This window comes from Pseudorasbora parva, chromosome 2 (genome assembly GCF_024679245.1).
Source record: "Pseudorasbora parva isolate DD20220531a chromosome 2, ASM2467924v1, whole genome shotgun sequence".
NCBI classification, from domain to species: domain Eukaryota; kingdom Metazoa; phylum Chordata; class Actinopteri; order Cypriniformes; family Gobionidae; genus Pseudorasbora; species Pseudorasbora parva.
Window position 1 is genome coordinate 22,748,966 of NC_090173.1, and position 11,679 is coordinate 22,760,644.

Sequence of the window (11,679 nt, forward strand, 5' to 3'; positions counted from 1 at the left end):
AGATGACGGTTGAACTGGTAATTTTAAATGATAAATGGACTGCATTTATATAGCGCTTTCAACAGACCTATGGCCATCCAAATTGCTTTACATATCGCCTCACATTCATCCATTCATACACCGACGGCGATATCAGCCATGTAAGGCACCATCAAGCTCGTCGGGAGCAGCTGGGGTTAGGGGTCTTGCTCATGGACACCTCGACACTTGGTCAGGTGGAACCGGGGATTAAACCACTAACCTACAATTGTAGGCAACCTACATGAACCACTTTTTTTTTGCAAATGCATTTCCATTGCACATTATACATATTAACTCTTTGGCGTTTTCCACTCATTTCTGAGGCAATACTTCGAAATGTGCATGAAAACTGGATGATGGAACCATAGCTACTGTGGCAATTTTTGGCTTTTCACATTATCCTATGGAAGTGTATACAAAAAGAATATGCTTTCGCTGCCAAAAAACGGTGTCTTCTCAACACGTGCACAACACGAATAAGTTAGTGTTTGAGGGTGGGTCAAAGTAGACGTTGTTCGCACAGCCAATGAAGACCATAGGTGGGCATTATGCAAATGTGTTGCAATGTTGTGTCACAACATTACAACATTACAAAAATGTGTCACAGCTTTTCAAAACGTAAGAGACTAAAAAAAAAGTCCTGATTGTGAAAAAATATCGCAAAATCTCTCATGGTCAAATATGTCTTTTGACTTAATTGACAAACGGGCCAGACGGGCAAGAAAAATGGCGATAAGTGTTAGGACTGCTTCTCTCTGTTTATGCCTCAGTCTTCTGTCAGCTCGCTTTCTAATTTGGCATTGTTTCCTTCCACGGCGTTCCCCCCACTCAACAAGATTTCTGATCATAAATATTCAACTTGTTGGATGTTTACAGCTTGAGATTGGTGTGGCCCTGACATTCTTCCTTGCAGATTCAATCACTCTTAACACCTCACACCACAGGAAATTCTGATAAAAATAATCTGTAAAACCATCAAGATAATCAGGACTTTACCTGGCCCAAAATCAACCAGATTATCAGTGTGTGGGTGCCTTAAGTGACACAAGTTGTGTCAGAAAGCACTTGCAAGAATAATTGTAGTATTTAAAACCTTTAACTACTTCTGAATGCTGACTGGAGCACTGCGGATGCATTATTCAAGTGACGTGTGAGGATTAAAATAGTACAACAGATTTAGTGTGCTGATGTACTCCCTGCCTGGCGGGTGGAGACATATAAAATATGCAGGGAATAAGCGGCCTGTTGGATCGCAGGGCGGCAGGTGAGCTGTTCCACAAGAAATTAGGTGAACGCTGCTTGGTGACCCAGGAAGTGGTCACCTAGGAGACGGTGGAGACAAAAGCCTTACGTCATTCTACCAAGATGAGATCAAGAGGCTTGTTTGACTTGATTTTAAAGGAGGCCCTTCAAATTCAAATATGAACGTCAGAGTAAAGACTCGTTTAAACAAATATGCTCATGTGTCATCATGCAACGGACACGTTGTACAACATTTAGGGTCTATAATATTTACACTTTTAGTAGCAGGTGTATGCAGTTAGGTATGGTTACAGAGTCCTTGCTGCTTTAGAGCAGTCAAACGGAAAGCTGAAATTGGTCATTAGCATGCAGCATGGAGCATGGCAGGTATGGCAGCCGCCCAAGAAAGTGGCGGTGTCCTCCGCCAGACCTCGAGTTTCTAACCACGATGTTCAGGGATCCTGCATGGCTCACATCCACAAAGACAAATGAAACTCTCTATCCCTTTAGCAACTGATGCTTGACACACTTCTCTAGCCCTTATTGTGCTATTTTAAAGTTTCCTAATTTTGTTTTGGAGGTCTCCTACAACCGGTTTACATGCATCTAAGGTCAAAAAACTGTTTCACGATCTCATAATATAGATTCCACATCAACACATTGTTCCATAATTCTTAAATGACTCAACACATGAATCAATCTCTCTAAATCCCTCCTTTACGTGAGCCTACTTTACGTCAGCCCGTCTGTTGTGATTGGTCTAACGCATACAGTGTGTATTTCGGAAAAACAAACGCCTTTTACCATAACTGAACTCCAGCTCCGTCCGGAAGTTTCCTAAAGCTCAGCGACTGTACACACTGTAAAGGTAATAACTACGACATCTATTTTACATCCATCCCAGCGAGCCCGAAACATTGGAAGAACTAGTTATTTAACCCGAACCTTGAGCAGGAGGTACATTGAGATGTTTCAACTATAATTCCTCACCATCAGCATTAACAAATGTGGTTACATCAGCAAACCTGTGTGTGTGTGTGTGTGTTTCTAATTTACTGTGGCGCATGTATCAAAGTGCATACGCTAGCCTAGCACTAACGTGAATGACTGATGTAAACAATGTTTGCAAAACAAATCTTGCTCCACCCTTTATCTTTATTCAAAGTAGTAAGAATGACAGACAATCTGCATTAAATAGACACAGTTTTAGGTAATACTGCAGCCCAGAGCTGATTTACAGTAGTATTTCTGTAAGACAGTAATACCGTGAGTTAGCCTGTTAGCCACATACTTATACACAATATGCAACACAATAAACACATTGTAGAGCACAGCGTGTTCTCGACATGGTGCTATCCAGTATCCGCTGCAGTGTTTGAGGGGGTTCAGTGTTTCCCTGGTGTCTGCGAGCTCAGTGACGTGTGTGGACGGGAAATATGCTAATGTTTCGTCTTGACGTCACAAAGAAACTGCTTGTGCTTCGTTTGAAAATGTTTAGTTGAATTGATTCGACTCTTACTTTTGAGAGACAATATGTACGCAGCACTTTCAGACTTAAAACATTGCAGGATGTTAATTTAGAACTATGTTACACACTACATGAAAGGTTATTTTCAAAATGACCAATATACAACGGCAGCTATACAATGTATAAAGACCAATAATAAACATAAAAGTTTATTATGTACATGTACTGAGCACTGATAAATTAACATACAACAGATGACAGCTATAAACTTGTAAAAAAATTCATTAATAAATTATATAAAATATATAAATTTTATAATTTTGATCATTGTTTAGAGAATGAACCTGCATTAAAATGCCAAATTCTGTAAATAAAATAAATAAAAGATAAAATTAATAATGCTGTCCTTTTTAACTTATAATAAATAATAATCATAATAATACAATAAATAACTATTTATTTATTGAATTAATTAATTGATTAATTAATTAATTAATTCAGCAATTTCAAGTAGAGAAATTTATATTTTTCTCTACACTTTTTTGACTCCCTAGCTCTCTGCAGCACACGGGGTAAACACAGAAGATGATATTTAAAAAAAATGTAGATAACCCAACAGTCTTTTCTTTTTTTTTTTACATACTATTTAAGTCAATGGATACTGTCAGTGTCAACTGTTTGGTTACCCACATTTTTCTGAAACACACCCTTAATGTAGTCACTAGATTACTCACTGATTACATGGCACTTTACTCAGCTGTTTTTGAACCTGTAATGTCCAGGACAATCCTTGTCAGTAGTGTGCAGTTAAGAGCCAGTGTGATAGCCTACTCACCACAAATCACCCTGAATAAGAGACCCATTAAAAAAAATAAACCCAGAAAACTGTAAGGAGTCTATTGGGAAATCTGGTCCATTCTTTTCAATATTCTGCTGAAATATAGACCAGAATGAAATAAAAACAGTAAAGTCTAAAATAAGCTGTGTGACACAGTTTGCAAAAAGGCTGCTATTCACTCACCCAATAGTTCACTGCATTTTGACAAAGCATGATATTCAGATTCACACAGAGCTCTGTTGAGCAACACCACACAATCCAGAGCTTTACTGAGAAATCAGACGTCAGAGAAAACGTAATGTACGCTTACAAACACACGAAAGATTTGAGTGCAAACACAGAGGTTCAGTGTGTGTGTGTGTGTGTGTGTGTGTGTGTGTGTGTGTGTGTGTGTGTGTGTGTGTGTGTGTGTGTGTGTGTGCGCGTGCGTGTGTGTGTGTATGTGTTGGGGGGGCAGAGAATTCAGAATGGTGAATAAAAAGACTAATTGTCTGATGTCACCTGATCATTTATCCATTCATCCCGAAAAAACCTGAACACAATGAAAGCAACTAACTAATTAACAACTGACAAATTGATTATGTTGTGGTGCTTTGTACTCAATTATCCTCTAAATTGACAATCTCTACCGCTACAACCATACACATTTAGACAAAGTAGAGTTGCACAATTATGGATAAATTAAGTGATTCACCCATGATTCTGAACAGACAACTATAACATACATAATTTACTGTAGGTTCTGACAAAATGTATATTTAAAATGAATGAATGATTCAATGACTTACTCATAAATACTTCATTTGTCTCATTGCTAGATGAATCAACCTTTCTGAAAGAATCCCTTTAATGAGTGTTGTTATTTGAAGCGTCAAGTTACTTTCAAAGGGTGATTTGGATCCTTATCATTTAGGAATGAGTTTGTGTGGGTGTTTAAATTGACATTGTGCTTATTATTATTTTTAATGATTAATTGTGCAGCTCTGAGCTCTAAGAAAAAAGACTTGAGAGTTATGTTTTTTAGGACAGTGTAGCAAATCCAATAGAAATAAATAATAACCAGAGACCCCCTGAATTCTGTTCCTTCTATGGTATTAGTACACAAAAGATTCATCCATCAATCAAAGATCATTTTTAAGGATTTTTTGATTTATATAAAGTTCAAAAGAACAGCACTTATTTGAAATCAAAATATTTTCTAACAATGCAAAAGTTTGATCAATTTCATTCGCCTTGCTGATTAACTGTTAATTTCTTCTTCTTTTTTTAAATAATGAAACACATTTTTAAATGGTAGTGCATATATTTGACTACATGACAAAAATCAAATAATATCACAACATATTAAATATAAGCTTAGGCTGTGGATGGTGCACCCATTAAACTCTCCTATAAATCCAAAGACAAATGACAATTCTTGCCTTGTTTTCTGACTTTTCATTCATTGCGGAGTGCAAGAGGCACATCATTGATTTGGATGACTACCACGCTCAAAAGCTGATTACACAAACTCTTCATGGAACTGAAAGTCACACACCATCTGAAACACACCTTGATTACACAGTCACAAGATTACACATTGATTTCATGCCACTTTACGCAACTGTTTTTGAACCTGTAATGTCTAGAGCGATTTAAAAATCATCAATCTTCTGCTCAAATTATGGAAGAGAATGAGGATTTCCTAACATTGAAGCCCCTGAAAATGTACCCCAACCATAAATGTTTAGAGCCTCAACAGTCATGCTAAAATCCTGAAAGGGAGTTTTTGGATGCCTCTGAGCGGACAGGATCACGAAAAAGGGTACAGGTCGTCCCCTGTCCGTGTAGCGTAACCACGGCAACATCTGTTTTCAACGCATCAAAATATTTTCAGATTTTCACACTCCTACATTCCACACTCACCTCCTGGCCCAGAGGGGTTGAGCTCATATTGTTAAGCGGCTGAAGGAGCCTGGTGTGGCTGTGGGTGGTGCACAGGTTCGGATCTATTCATTAGGACTCACCATGCCCTTCATATAGAATGTAAAACAGACCAGAATTCTGCATTCCATTCTGACAAACCACGTCGTAAAGACGAGGGTGTGAGCGTGGACGTGTAGGTGAGGCGCAAGGCAAAGAAGCGGAACAAGTTTTACGCACAGACACAATTGGAAAAACTACAGATGTCCAGGTCAAAAATGTAAACTAAATGTTTTAATCACCTTTTATTGACCTACTTTGAAAACAGAAAGTACTCAAAGTATCTATGCACCTATAAAGTACAATTGCCTTGCATTTACTACAAGCACTAACTCAGCTTCCCTGCAAGAGTGGGTCAAAGTCCAACAGCCTTTCAGATTGAGCCAATCAAAACAAACCATGAGCAAACGACCAAAAATAGACAAAACTATGCATACTGTAAGATAAGAGCTAATGCAATTGAATCAAACTACCAAATATATAACTGTTGTGTGATTTTTTTTAAAGTTTTTAATGCATCGTTGGTCACCTATAGTGCAAAATATTGGCTAAATAAACAGAATAGTAATCCTAATATGATCCTCTGCACATTATCTTGAATCAGTATTGTATAATCAAGTAAAAGGTGATGCATGTAAAAAGATGTAGGCTATTTGATGACTTCTTTTTCTTCAGAAACCAAGTCTCGTTCTTCATTTCTTCTCTGCTCATAGACTTCTGCTGCACTGACACCTGACAGTGACTGTCATTATTTTCAATACAAACTTTCCACTTTCCACTAAATCATGCTTCTAGTTTGTTGATTGCACCTTTTTCATCAAAATATCTGTCTGGTACGATCAACCCAGTGCTGTTTAAGTCCAGAGAAAGCACTCAGAACCAAATCGCAGTTTTGAAAGTTATAATCAGAAAATATTTTGAGAGTGAATTTTGGCCAGTTTGTGATCTGAATACATTTAAAACAGTGCAAACAGTGTGTTTTATCAGGTGGACACAACTCAATTTTAGCCAATTCCCTCCATTATGTTTTCTTTATCTTCACAATTTAGGTTAGCATCCAAAACACAGGAGCACTGACCAAGAGTCGTGGCTAAATATGCAATTCAATTAATCTGATTTGCATAAAATTCTACACAGACACATCAGTGCATCAATCCCTCGACCTACTGTTTCGCAAATTCTAAAATCACTTTTTTAAGGAACACTTACTTTTTTCTTCAAAAACAGCTGATGCTCAGCAGATCCATAAGCAGTAAAGTGGACATTGATTCCTCGAATTAACTGGAGTCAACTCACTAGTAAACCGTGACTAAGGAATTTTGTGCTTGTATCCATGAGCATATCCATATCCTATCCGCTGACCCCTCTCACATCCTAAAGAGCAAACACAGCTTGCTCCTTTAATTGTTGGTTTAAAAAAAAACACATTAAATCAACAATCTTCTAAATGCATGTTTAAAAAAAAGTCACTACTTGAGATTCTCAGGATTCAGAAGCACCACAATAAAATGCAACCAAAACTATTTTTGTTGAGGTTCATCCAGCCCAATTAATGTTACATAATTGAACCAGACAGCAATACTAACCCTAATACTAACCTACAAAGAGGTGTTCATTGTTACACCCAAGACAAATGAGCTACATCCTGCGTCAGCCAAGCAAAAAATGTCAATCTTGGTGCATGTGTGATATACCAGCCTATTTCCTGGGACAGCTGAAGTCGTGACTTCATTTGATGAGTTAATCATGAGAAGAAGGGGGGAAAAAACCTGAGAAACTATTTGATTACTTGGAGTCCTCGGTCAACCCACTTATCAAGAGAGGTGAAAACGCTAAACAGCAGAGAGCCTTGACATGACCTCTGTGAAATACAGTTATCATCTCATAAGACAGATAGATAGATAGATAGATAGATAGATAGATAGATAGATAGATAGATAGATAGATAGATAGATAGATAGATAGATAGATAGATAGATAGATAGATAGATAGATAGATAGATAGAGAGAGAGAGAGAGAGAGAGACAGACAGACAGACAGAGAGAGACAAACAGACAGACAGACAGACAGACAGATAGATAGATAGATAGATAGATAGATAGATAGATAGATAGATAGATAGATAGATAGATAGATAGATAGATAGATAGAGAGAGAGAGAGAGAGAGAGACAGACAGACAGACAGACAGACAGACAGACAGAGAGAGACAAACAGACAGACAGACAGACAGACAGACAGACAGACAGACAGACAGACAGACAGACAGACAGATAGATAGATAGATAGATAGATAGATAGATAGATAGATAGATAGATAGATAGATAGATAGATAGATAGATAGATAGATAGATAGATAGATAGATTCTTCTTCCAAAGTACATACTGTTCTCTGATAAAATACTTCAGTTACTTCAGTTCAGAGAATAAATTCAGCATATTTTGATTATAATCATCTAGAATTTATGTCGAAACCAAAGAACCGCATACATTAATCATACATTAATCACTAGTTCAGACATCTCGTTCGGACATAGCTAATTTCTTTTGATCACTGTAAAATGTCATCATAACCTTGCGGTATGTCTGTAAAAAAAATAGCTCGCGTGACACTTTCTTTTCATACATCGTTGCGCAATAAAATAAGATCATGATGAATATGATATAATCGCTTCTCCTACAGCTCAGGAGAACATCTTCTGCGCTATACTGGAGTTCAAACCGATCAACCTTCAATTGACTGTACAAAACGTACAGGTATATTTACGGGGACACCGGTGGTCATGAAAATATCAAACTCATCCCGTCAGGCGATTTCCACGGTCAAAAGAAATGGCGATAGTTTGAAGGAACTCGGACTAAATCAGACAAACTCATGATGTTTGTTTAAGGCTGTCCAGTGTGCGAATTCGCAAATGGGCAAAAGGTGTAAAGCTTTCTAAATGCACTACAAAATTCATCCGCTGTCAACATAATGTGTTTCCCTGCGGGCAAGAGCGTTGCCTGTCGGTGGGTGTCAAACCCAGGAGGGAAAAGACAGAACATAAACCATCACTATAAGAAAATGTAAATGTTTCTTTCTACTTTACCTGATACTTGTTGTCGTTCCGCACGCCGTCACAGCCCGTCTTATTTCAACGCCGGTCTTCCTCGTTATCACTTTTGCGAAGCTATTTTCCTCCCCTGTTCATGAAAAGTACAATTTCTCCTGTCTCAACTCTCTTTCCTCCATATTTGCAGCTTCTCCACCAACAACAACATTAATGACGTGCTCTCGATGGTCACGTGATCACGGCTGTGGGTTCTAAAAATAGCGCGCGACACGACAGATTACAACCCGCAGAGCGGGTCTCGCGGGTCTCAAAGATGCCGATGTGAAGACCGCTGACGATGTGTTCCGTGTGTCTGCGTTTGCTACAAAGTATGGCCTACTTTTATCCGGAGTCTTCTGTTTTTATTATATATGTATAGCCTATATTTAAACAGGAACTATACTGGTTTTAGAGAGGAGGGCGCTCCCTTTTGGTAGGTTATGGAGTATGTAATGCGTGGGGAGAATGTGGTGGGCGAGCGAGGATGTTAAAACATTCTTAAAGGTGCTGTATGGCAGTGTTTTAAAAAAATAAAATAAAACAATATGGATGCCATGGACTCAAATAGGATCATCCAGATGCGAGCCTATGGGTGATAATATATTTTCGTGTATAAAGACCAAATGCATCCTTTGAAAATTATTATTATAAAATGTGCTGGCCTACAATAGTATTTGGAACATATTTAGTTTCTATTGTCTTGCATTATTAAAAAATATCTACTTATGTTGTTCTGTAGTAGTGTAGATGTATTATTTATTTATAAGTAGGCCTATTATATATATATATATATATATATATATATATATATATATATATATATATATATATATATATATATATATATATAAATTAACGTTTTATTTATTTAAATACATTTATTTACACTTTCTTATAAAGCTATAAAGGGCAGACCAATCTCTTGACTTTCATATTCCACTATTTCTTTATAGAGAAAGTATTTCTGTCATTTTTGAGAAATTTGTTTATTAAAAAGTACAAACCAACATTAGACCTAATAGCTACAGCCAAGCCGAGTCATAGCTTAAGGGTCCCTTATGAAAATGAACAATGGTTTTACTACAAATAAAACAAAACAAAAGCATTATTATTGTAGTTAAACCATGAGAACCACAAATTAACAATTGTTTTGCTATTCCATCCATAGTTTAACCATGGTATTTGTGGTAAAATGTGGTTATATAAATGGTAATCAATTAGCCCCCCCCCCCCCCCCCACACACACACACACACACACACACACACAATTCTACAAACAATACCCCATAATGATAACATAAAAGAAGTTTGTTTGAAATCTTTGTAAATTTATTTAAGAGGAAAGAAAAAAAATCATGTAGGCTACATAAGTATTCACAGCTTTTATTCGATACTTTTGCAACTTTGGCACTACCAATAAGAACCTCACACCTTTTTGATTATGATGCTACAAGCTTGGCACACCTATTTTTGGGCCGCTTATCTAACTCTTCTTTGCAGTACCTCTCAAGCTCCATCAGGTTGGATGGGGAGCGTCGGTGCACAGCCATTTTCAGGTATTTCCAGAGATGTTCAGTCAGGTTCAGGTCTTGGCTCTGGCTTGGCCACTCAAGGACATTCACTGAGCTACTCCTTTAGGGGGTTTATTGGTCGTTGTTCTGTCGGAAGATGAACCTTCATCCCAGTCTGAGGTCCAGAGCAGGTTTTCATCATGAATGTTGTAAATAGCTGCATTCATCTTTACCTAAATCTTGACTAATCTTCCAGTTCCTGGCGCAGAAAAACATCCCACAGCATGATGCTGCCACCACCATGCTTCACTGTAGGGATGGTATTGGCCAGGTGATGAGCAGTGCCTGGTTTCATCTAGACATGATGCTTGCTATTTAGGCCAAATAATTCAGTCTTTGTTTCATCAGACCAGAGAGTTGTGTTTCTCATGGTCTGAGAGTCCTTTAGCCTTTTGGTAAACTCCTGGTGGTTCCAAACTTCTTCCATGTATGGATGATGGAGGCTACTGTGCTCACTGGGACCTTCAATGCTGCAGAAATGTGTCTGTACCTGTCCCCAAAAACTGTGCATTGATACAATCCTGTCTAGGAGCTCTACAGAGAATTCCTTGGACTTGGCTTGGTTTGTGCTGACATGCACTGTTAACTGCAGAACCTTATATAGACAGGTGTGTGCCTTTCCAAATCATGTCCAAATCAACTGAATTTAACACAGGTGGACTCCAATCAAGTTGTAGAAACATCTCAAGGATGAGCAGTGGAAACAGGAGCACCTGAGCTCATTTTTGAGTGAAGTCTGTGAATACTTATTTAGCCTACATGAACCGTTTTCAAGATTTGAAACAAACTTCTTTTATGTTGTCATTATGGGGTGTCTTTTTGTAAAATTTTGATGAAAATAATGAATTTAATCCATTTTGGAATAAGGCTGTAATATAACAAAATGCGGAAAAAGTAAAGTGTTGTAAATGATTTCCAGATGTAATGATTTCAGTACCACCGCTTGCCGTCTTGATGCCCTACGCATCATTACTTTATGATGCCCGCGGGTTTCGCGCTCATGTATTTGTTGACCTGGGTTGGGGGGGGGGGGCTATTTTCTTAGTGCCCCCCTTAGCACTTGGTGCGTGATGAGTGTGGTGGAAACGGCGGCACTCACTGTATTAAAAATAAAATAAAGGCTATTAAATACTCTCTGCCGTCTCAGTTGACGACAACTTTGTCCTGTGTCGGCCACCGTAGCTTTTTTGTGTGCTTCGAAATAAAGGGGTGACCAGCGGGTAGTTGCATTTCACAACCTCGCCACTAGATGCTGCTAACATTTACATAGTGCATCTTTAAAGCGAGTAACCCTCTTATCTGTACTCAACCAATGCTTTCTGGATAGAGAGTTCTGGGAATTTTTGTGTAGTTTTGCTTCCTGCTAGGGTTTGACATCTTGACCCCACACCCACCTGTTTTGTGCTTAAATTATATTCATTCAAATGCTGCAACACTGTCAAATGAGTTTTTGCATTGGTAATGCTTTTGACATTTCGAATTAG

The 11,679-nt window shown here is 38.0% G+C and overlaps 1 protein-coding gene across 1 annotated transcript in view; it reads right to left on the minus strand.

The window, feature by feature from the left end:
• The window catches only part of hdac5 (histone deacetylase 5), a 77,878-nt gene extending 68,899 nt beyond the window's left edge, over nucleotides 1–8,979 (minus strand). The window contains exon 1 of the mRNA XM_067412519.1: nucleotides 8,622–8,979. The gene's annotated coding sequence lies outside the window, so the exon portion shown is untranslated. The remainder of the gene's footprint in view (nucleotides 1–8,621) is intronic.
• Nucleotides 8,980–11,679: the final 2,700 nt, after the last annotated feature.